This window comes from Lygodium microphyllum, chromosome 30, assembly GCF_053477565.2.
Source record: "Lygodium microphyllum isolate KBCC chromosome 30, Lygodium_microphyllum_v1.1.10, whole genome shotgun sequence".
In the NCBI taxonomy this organism is placed as follows: Eukaryota; Viridiplantae; Streptophyta; class Polypodiopsida; order Schizaeales; family Lygodiaceae; genus Lygodium; species Lygodium microphyllum.
Genome location: NC_141164.1, coordinates 34652036 through 34662143, shown reverse-complemented (window position 1 = coordinate 34662143; position 10108 = coordinate 34652036). Strand labels below are relative to the sequence as shown.

The 10108-nt window shown below is 42.1% G+C and overlaps 1 pseudogene; it reads left to right on the top strand.

Moving 5' to 3' along the window:
* The first annotated feature begins 5690 nt into the window (after positions 1-5690).
* Positions 5691-6452, top strand: LOC148009714 (putative protein phosphatase 2C 57 pseudogene; annotated as a pseudogene).
* The last annotated feature ends 3656 nt before the right edge of the window (positions 6453-10108 follow it).

Genomic DNA, 10108 nt, shown 5'->3' with positions numbered 1-10108 from the left:
ATTTGAATTTGCTTGTGGAATAGGCTTAGAATTTGGATTGGCAGTGGATGGTAATGCAAGGGGTTTAGGCCAATTCTTGCGAAAAGATGGTGATGAGAAACGACCTGGATTAAACCTTCTAAAATTGGAATTGAATTGTTTAGATCCATAATTACCATTGGCTTGGAATTGCTGGGGTCGTCTGTCTCTTCCGCATAACTTATCTTAAGTGTCCTGAGCTAAGGAGATGGCGTCTTCAAGGGTAGCAGGCTTGAACATGTTCACTTCAGCGTAGTAATGTCCAAGAAGTCCAGACATATACTTCCGCTTATATGTCGTCTCTGGTACGTCTTCAAGCATACGTAGCTGTAGGAGTGCATTCCAAAAACGCTCTGTATACTGTGGAATAGGCTCATGATCTCGCTGTTGAAGTAAATCCCATTTCTTGATAGCCTTCTCATGAAATTGCGGTGGAAGGAAATTCTGCATGAACTTCTTCTTGAAATCTTCCCAAGTAGCAGGACATTCTATGCTCTTGCGGACTACAGTCCACCAAAGTGATGCTCTGTCTATCAGATGATTAGTAACACACTTGATTTTATCTTTTTCTGGATAAGTTTCCTCATGGAAATAGTCATCAAACTGGCTAATGAATGATAAAACACTCTTTCCTTCTCGTATGCCATTGAAAGTGCGAAATTTGAAACTTCGTTTACTTATCTTGGATGCCTTGCAAATGGTTTGTGCTTCAAGAGTGGCGTCGATGGTACGGCGAATCAAATCTTCAGCTTGAGGTTCTTCTTTGTCGGTGGATGCTCTTTGTAATTTTGTCAATTGCGCTTGCAATGCTTGCCTAGCCCTTCGTTCTTCTTCCAGTTGTAGCATGATTAGATCCAGCTTTTGTTCCATGGTAGGCTCAGGTAAGTCGTCTTTAGCCATAGGATCATCCATATGTGGGGTAGTCATCCTGTAAAACTCAATAAACCTTTCTCACTCAAAATCAGGTTAGTGGGATGAGTGTAGCTCAAATTTGGGGTTACAAGGCTATGTATTTTTGGGTATTTCTTTCTCAATTTTCAGAAAATCTGCAATATTTCTGTATCCGTTTGCTGAAAGTACTTCAACGAACTTGTAGATAGGTAGAACACTTTGCCACGAACAACTTTCCAGTTCAGAGTTTTTGCATAGGAACAAGTCTTTTAGGAGTTTTAAGCACTAGTCAGTTCTGATTCCAATTGACTAGTCTGACTTGTAGAGTTGCAGACTTAGCAGACTTGCAGAGTTGCTGACTTGCTGAACTTAGGCCGACTTGCAGAACTTACAGAACTTGATTCCACTTGACTTATAGAACTTGACTTTTGCAGCGCAGGACCCGGAGTTTGTCGACTTGTTTGCCCTCTGTGATTTGGTGAAAGCTTAATGACTTAAGCTTAAGTGATTAAGCTTAAGCTTAATAAGCTTAATGGAGGAGAAACAGGGCGGCGTCAATTTTCGTGGGGGGGGGCCGTTTTTGCCCGCGCGGAAAAATCGGAAGGTCTTCTGATATAACGATTGAATTTTGTGGAGCTTCAAGCTTGTTTTAAAGCTTCTAAGCTTAAGATTAAGCTTTGATATAGTAATTAACTTGATTATGAGGAGAGCTTATCTCTGTTTTCAACGACTTGATGAAGGAGATGAATATGTGGTCCTCCGCCTGCAGAGCCTGGTTCTTCACGATCTGACACTAGAAACAGGGGTTCTTGATCACCAGAAGTCTGCCTGTATCGACGGTTCGCGATGAGATTGACTGTAGAGCCCGTTCGTTCCTGGAGCTCCGCCTTCGCCCGAGATTGGTAGCGATTGGAAGCTCTTGATCTCTGCTCCGCTCTGATACCACTGGTGCGCAGATCGGTCGCAGAATGCTCACGTGGTGAATCCCGGAAGGTCCCCAAGAACAATGAACTCTACCTTTTTGCACAAAAAACAATGTAAAAGCATGCACGACAAGAGACAAGAGACAAATTGGGTTCAATCTCCCCCCATGCCTTGTGTGAGCGCTTCACAAAGCATGTATTTTATGTATATTTCAATCTTCATGCTCAATAATAGCCCAATTTACAAAAATATAACAAGCTTTTAGCTTTTGAGTTTGCTTTCTACAAAAATAGGAAAATAAAGCTAATGGACGGTGCCCATAGAGTCTGGCACGCCCAATCTCAATGTCCAAATAGAAATAACATATCCGGGCGCATAGGCACATACAAAATAATAATCAATAATCAATGTCTCAATAGACATAACAAAATATAGGCGTGGCGCCTATCAAAATATAGTCCAAAAGTCGAATACTCGCTAGACTCCAATGCTTTCCTCCGCCACTGCTGCTATCTCTACACATCAACTGAAGCATTCACAATCGTTAGTAAAATAATACAATTAAACCGACAAAAGTGAATACCTAGCAGTCTTCAGCTACATAAATAAATCAACTGGTTAGAAATAAATCCTAACCTTAATTTATGACGAGTGCGCACTCTAAACTCATAAACGTTTATTAATTTAATATGCATTTTGCGGAATCACCCGCTATGGAATCACCATGTACACACTAAATTAATGAAACGCCCGAAAAGGACAGGCGTCCCCATCAACTTCTCGCACAAAGAATCCTCTTTGTGTATGAGCCTCGGTCATCTAAGTTTACGGAATCCACCGTAAAACCTCACGGAATCCACCGTGGAATATGCCTCCTGGCATCAGAGAGGGAGGGAGAGAAAGAGAGAGAGAGAGGGAGAGAAAGAGAAAGAGAAAGAGAAAGAGAAAGAGAAAGAGAGGGAGAGGGAGAGGGAGAGGGAGAGGGAGGGGGAGAATGTGCTTTACCGGTATGCAATGTGCTTTACCATGGGTCACGTACATTGGTGACTCTTTAAGATGGCTTAAAATTGGTCATATCCTTCATAATTTCCAAGTAGGGGATCTAATTGTGATATGCATAATTCCTTGTTTTTGTATTAACTTTATAGACATAACAAATTAGTAATCATGCCAACTAGTCAACGGAAGGACTAAAAGAAAATGATCCCCTAACTAATGGTCATTATGGTACTTTATCAAAATGAACCCAAAAGTATTGCCATAGAAGAAAAATCCCTTAAATTGAACATAGGATATTCTCTTCAAAGGTTATGACTATGAGTATAATTGATTGGAACAAATTTTATAACTATGGTACACACATACACACCCCTACACAGGCACAAACATTTTTACTATTTGATATTGTCTTTGACATGGTAACCTTGTATTACATTGTTGCATTTGATGTCTTCCAATCATTACAATAAAAGTTGATAAATTTCATAGATGGCATTAATTTTTATACATGGACCTAGAAAAAAAAAACCATATTACTAAGATGCTTTCTGTTGAGATTGATTTATTATTAGACTAAGAGATCCTCAATGATACTCATAAATTTTGTTGACTAGGATTACTTATACTGAAAGCCCTCTAGTGCAGTTGTATAAGTAATCCTTCTAGTAGAGCCCCTCTAAGATACTCAAAGTACATAACCTAGAGACTGTAGCTAGGTATATAAGGTATAATGGCCATACAAGAAGACACCTCAATAATTGATTGATCACCACTAAATCCCAAAGAAGAATCGTGTTCCATCCCCTTCAACTCTATATTCACCTCGTGAAGAACTTGCAACTTGACATACATCTCCATAAAGCTATCTATTTGAGCCTCGTTTTGCCAAATTGTATTACAAGTCATTAAATTGTTTGTTGTAACGTAGACAAGATGGAAAATGAAGAAGGTCCTATTGTTCAAGATCGCAAGGCGTATCTTAATCAGCGTGTCCCATGTCCTTGGTCTCAATGTAAGTTGGCAATTAAACGAAAACGCCGATTGTCTATAGAACACGTACGACGATTTGGCGAGTTTCAATCTGAGATCATTGATCAAGCGATCGTGGATTTTTAGCAAATGGTAATTTGAAGTTAATATTAATCATGCATTGTACTCGCAAGCTAATTGAATACCATATACAATAAGATTGGGTCTTGCTAGCAAATTTTCTATCCAGGGAGGTGATGTCTCATCCCAAGGGGGAGTACACCCTTTGCGGCCAATTAGAAGAGTTCCTGGGCGTGCGACGGATGGAGTGCAGGAGCCAATCCACCACTCGCAAGGCCAATCTATACCGTCAATGCCAGAGGAGACAAGTAACCTTCCAGACCTACCTACAATCTTGGAGCCTGAGATGAAGGCAATGATCGACGCATTGATTCCCATGGATGTCGAGACTTCTAATCCACTTAGAGAGGAAGCATCCATACCATTATATGATGGGTGCCGAGTATCTCGGTTGAAGACACTGCTTGCACTCTTAAGTGTGCAAGCAAAATACGGGTGGAGCGATACGAGTGTGACCGAGTTGTTCAGGTATCTTGTACATAGGCTTCATTGATTTTTTTTAAACACTATTATTACAAACATTTATGCTTTTTCAAGGTGTTTTATGATTTTTTTCAGGTTATTGAAATATCATATATTACCACCTGCAAATACCATGCTTGAGTCTCGTGATGATGCACAACATGTTTTATGGAAGCTTGGCATGGACTACAATAACATCCATGCATGCATCAACGATTACTGTCTCTTTCGAGGAGAATACGAGACTATGGAGACATGTCCAAAGTGTGGTGCTCACAGGTATTGACAGGACTTGTAAGGGCAAACCATCCCTCAAAAAGTTCTCAGACACTTTCCGCTCATCCCCCGCATAAACCACATGTTTTGTATGTCCGTTATGGCGAGCTTGACAACGTGGCATGCGAAGAATAGGTCCACAAATGAAGTTCAATGAATATCAGCGAATTCGCGCGCATGGAGCCACATTGACTCTACCTTCCCAGGCTTTGCGCGAGAGCCAATGAATCTTTGGCTCGATCTTGCAATGGATGGCGTGAGCCCATTCGATCTGTGCTCAACTTCTTACAGTGTGTGACCTATAGTCCTTGTCAACTACAACATCCCTCCATGGCTTTCTACGAAGAAACGACATCTCATCCTTAGCTGTCTCGTCCCAGGCCGCTACAAAGTAAAAAATATGGACATGTATCTTCGTCCGTTAGTCGATGAGCTTAAGATTTTGTGGGAGGAGGGGGTCACTGTGCAAGATAGTCGACGGTGTCGTACTGCTGCGCATCCGAGGTGTGGAATCGACCAAAAATTTGTGTGTGTGACATTTGTTACTTTGTACATACTCAGTTGTTGTGTTTGTATTTTGTTTTGCGTGAGCAATAAAGTGGAGAGGACTTTGGAGCAAGAGGAACTTATCTATAATACTCAGGTCGATATGTATGCTAAGTGTGACAGTCTAGAGGAAGCATACTAATTGTTTGATAGATTACCAGTCCACAATGTAGTTGCATGGACAGCCATGGTTGGTGCATATGTCTGATGCAGTGATGGTATTTCTACTCTTAAACAGTATGACAAAATGCTTGATGACGGCATTAAACCAAGCAAAGTCACCTACTTGTTGACATTCAAAGCCTGCAATTTCTCTCGAAGGAGCATGTTTAACAGAGAAAGGCATCTTGGAGGATGACCATAGCAGCAGCCAATCTAATGTAGCCAATGCCAATGTTCAACCCAAGGACTCCTTAATTGTCCTTCAACCATTGAACGATAGCCTTGTAAGTCATCATATGCTAATGAATGGGCTGTTGGAGCACAGCAAGAAATCTATTGTTGTGGAGTTTATGCCCACTGTACGGCTAGGTGTGTGGTTTGATATCGGAGGTACAGTGGCTATGGAGGATGAGCATATTCTAATTGATGATTTGGTGCAACATTTTGGCTTTGTGATTTCAGGGCAGAATTCGGGATCTTACTATGGAGTTTTTGATGGGCATGGTGGGAGAAATGCAGCAGAGTTTGTCAAAGACAAGTTACTCAATTACATTGTTGAAGATGTGGCATTTCCAACTGCAATAGAAGAGGATGTCCATCATGCCTTTCTACAGATAGAGACAGCATTTGCAGAAGCTTGTTCAATCAATCATGGCTTGTCATGTGGCACAACAGCTTTAACTGTCTTAGTGCTCGGAAGAGAGTTGCTTGTGGCCAATGCAGGAGATTGTAGAGCTGTCCTCTGCAGGAAGGGCAAGGCCATTGATATGTCAAGGGATCATATGGCCTCATGTTCACTTGAAAGATGGTGAATAGAGTCCCTTGGAGGCTTTGTGGATGATGGATATCTGAATGGATAGATCAATGTTGCAAGAGCCATTGGAAACTGGCATATCAAGGGATTAAAGGAGGGCATGAACTGTCCTCTCAGTGCAGAGCCAGAATTGAGACAAGCTTTGTTGATTGAAGAATACAAGTTTATGATTATTGGTTGTGATGGTTTCTAGGATGTGTTTACAAGTCAGAATGCAGTGGATTTGGCCAGAAGGAACTACAGGCAGTAGAGAGAGTCTGCTTTGTGATACTCCTTGTTTCAAGCCTATGGTCTGGATGAAATAGAACAGATGGTAGATGCTGTGCAGCAATCTGTGATTGATCTTATTGTGAAACTTATAGCCTTCAAACCTTTTAGCTCAGCGCTGAAATTGGCCCACTTTTCTGAGGGGGACCGCATTTCTGGAGAAAAGAAAAACGCAAAAGCATCGGGAAAGGTGTTTTGATTTTGGAGGGAGCTGATGGAGTGGCCTAGAGTATGTATAATATTGATGATTCAATTCGCAGTTTGGGCAAAGGCTTCCATGACCGAGAGAAATTGAAGCTTGTGTTTGTTCCATCTAAGGGAGGCAATGTTTGACAGGGCAGCTAAAAACCTGGCATCTCATAGAAGAAACACGATGTGACACAATCGGAATGTGAGGCATACCCGAGAGCAAGGAAAAGCAAACATAACCGAGGAGGAGGCTGAATTCAGCACAGGGTTAAGGCTTTCGATCGGCATTGCAACATGGATGGATTGCTCTTCATTGTGCTGCATTCAAGGGTCTTACACTTGCTGTTTGCAATCTTCTTCAAGAAGGCGCTGGCATATTAAGTAAAGATGCTGCAGGCTAAACTCCTCTTTACTATGCAATGGTAGCAGGTCAGACAGACGTTATCAAGTTCTTGCTCAACCATGGATTTTCCTGGAAGCTACCCTATTTTCCTCCCCTCGCTTTCTGCAGACTTCTCGTCAATGGGTATCGAGAACTCTGAATTGGGTCTTTGAATGGGTCAATGTATATCACGGACTAAACTCCTCAGATTGCAGATTCGCCTAACATACACAGCCTAGAGAGAATTGGGGGTTTTTGCCTTTGTTGCTGCAGCCCTGACAAAGTGGATTACTTGACCTAACAGGGTGGATTAATTGATCAATTCTGGGTCTTTGAGGCAATTTTGGTAATCTCAAGAATCAGAATAAGCTAGCAGGGGGGTGAGTCTACTTCAGATCCAGCACCTGCTAGCTTTCCAGGTACCAATACAGTAGCATTGCTACTCTAACACTCACTTTGCATATGGGTAAAACAGGGTTTTCAACAAAGGGGCAAGCTCAAGAACTGATATACATGCCATCGAAGATAGTGATCAATCCCTAATTATCAACAGCCTGTGGATTGGAGCTGTAGTAGCCATCCGCTTTTGCAAAAGAGGAGCAAATTAATAGCATTTCCCAGGGTATGCGTCTGCTCAGCTTTCAAAAGTGTTTTGTCGGGTGGGCTTCTGTTCACTCGCAAAAGGAGGGCCTAGTGTGTACTACACTGATGACAAACTATTACAAACCAGGATATTCTCATATGCAGATACTAAACATCACAGAATTGTAAACTGTTTGGAGGAGCTGCATCATTTCTGATAAGATTCAGAGACTCTTGCTTTGACAAAATCACTTATTTGCCTTTCCCTATGGGTTTATTGTTAAGACTGTGGGTCCATGGATCCATCCTTTGGTTGATGTTGCTGAAAGGACAACGCTGAAATTTCTGTTTGTAGTTGATAACCAGATTTATACTGCAGGTACCTATGTTGAAGGATGGATTCTATGCTCAGCTGAAAGCTTGCTTTCGGTCCTGTCGTCACTGCATAAACGAGGTCTTGTTGGGAGCTTGGCAGATCTATTGTTGCTCACAAATCCTCTCATCTCGCTTATTCGTATGATTGATCTTCTATCCTGAAATTAGTCAAGGTCCTCTGTGGTCGCGACTTTGCTTTTGAAAACCCTTCGATAATGGTCAGCCAATATTCTCATCATTCTCATGTGGACGATGCATGACTTTTCGGGATTGGGAGAGTGCTCAAGTGAGCAAGCCTCCATTCTCACTGGTAATGTCTATATTTTATCTCATTCAATTAAGTATTCACTAGGTCGTGGTGTTGCAACAGGTCTAGTTACCTCAGGTTATAATGCATGTCCATTGTGCGGTGTCGTATTGCTGCGCATTCGAGGTGTGAAAACCACCCAAAAGTTGTGTGTGTGATTTGATACTTTGTACATAGTTAGTTGTTGTGTTTACATTTATTTTCTGCGTATGAGTATAGTGGAGAGAAGTTTGGAGGCATAGTGGTGGGCATGAAGGGATGCTTTCAGTCTATATTGAGCAGGGCTAAGGAGAGAAGGCTTTACATTGGACAAGCGTTACATGTTGATGCCCTTCAGAAAGGATTCACATCAGACTATGTTTATAGTACCCTGGTGTCTATGTATAGAAAATGTGGGAGCATTGTAGAAGCAGGGAAAGTGTTTGATGGGTTGTCTGAGCACACTGTTGTGTTATGGAATGCTTTGTTTTCTCTCTATCTAGAGGTTATGATCTGCTTCCTGAGTTTGGAATGGCATTTATCTGCATGCATAGTGACTATTCATGTATGGTTGAAGCTCAAGCCCTCTTCAATGGAATACTCGAATGGGAGAGAGCTATACATCTTACCAGCTATGAGGTGTCCAAACACAATAATGTGGTTCATCCTACAGCTCAATTTGGGTACAAATCAACGGTTGGTCCATATTGTATGCTGGGGAAGGGACTGCATGGTTGATTGGCTAGGCGTTGATTTTGGAGTATACTGTTGGTGGCTCTGCAGTAGCACGTGGCATATCTCCCAATCTAGCCTTATTGTTGGGAGGAAAAGACAGACTGCCTGCCTGCCTGGCACAGAGAGAGCTCTTTGCAACTGGTATAGTGATTGATCCATGTGCAGCCATCTTGGTTATGGTGGTCACTATTCTGCTATGTGCTGGAATAAAAGAGAGTGCAGTTGTGCAAGTAACCGTAACTTCTGCCAATGTCTGTGTTTTAGTCTTTGTGATTGCCACTGGAGCTATCATAGGCTTCAAAACTGGTTGGGTTGGCTACAAGCTAGCAGATGGGTGTGGGATCAACGATTGGAGCTGGAGTGTATGTACTTGTTGGTATTGTAGCCAGAGAAAGATCTGGTCCAGCTTTAACTCTGTCTTTCTTAATTGCTGGTTTAGGAGCAGCATTCTCAGCTTTTTGTTATGCAGAACTGGCCAGTCGATGTCCATCGGCTGGCAGTGCCTACCATTATGCCTACATCTGTGCTTGGGAAGAGGACAAAGGGGGCGTGAAAAAGAAAAAGCAACAGAGGACTATTTTTGAAAGAGCCCTTTTGGGGGGAAAAAAAGAACACTATTTTGAGAGGGACATGGTGATCATCGTTTGGATTGAGGAAAAGAGGAGACGAATCTCAGCAACGGAAAAAAGAAGAAAAACAGGGATGCCTACGGGATTTGGGGAGAGCTGAAATCGGCGATGCTGTTGCAATAGAGAAGCTGAAGGGAGGATGTTTGGAGGCTGTGATGAACTAGAGAAGACGGTGCTGAAGACAGAGCTACGATGGAGTTAAAGTAAAAGGATGAAGGAGTTCTGTTCATGAAGATGGAGAAGAGGAAGGGAAGGTCGAAGCTGCAACACAAGATGAGGTCCTGAAAGTGAACGGTGGAAGAGGATTGAATACTATGGACTGTGGAAGAGGATTGAATTCTGTGGGTTGTTGAAGATGATCACCTTGCTGGACCCTTAACTACACGAATTCAACAGGGATATATTAATCATCATTCTTAGTATCGGATGCAGCACTAGCCTGTTAGAAATTTTGCATTCGT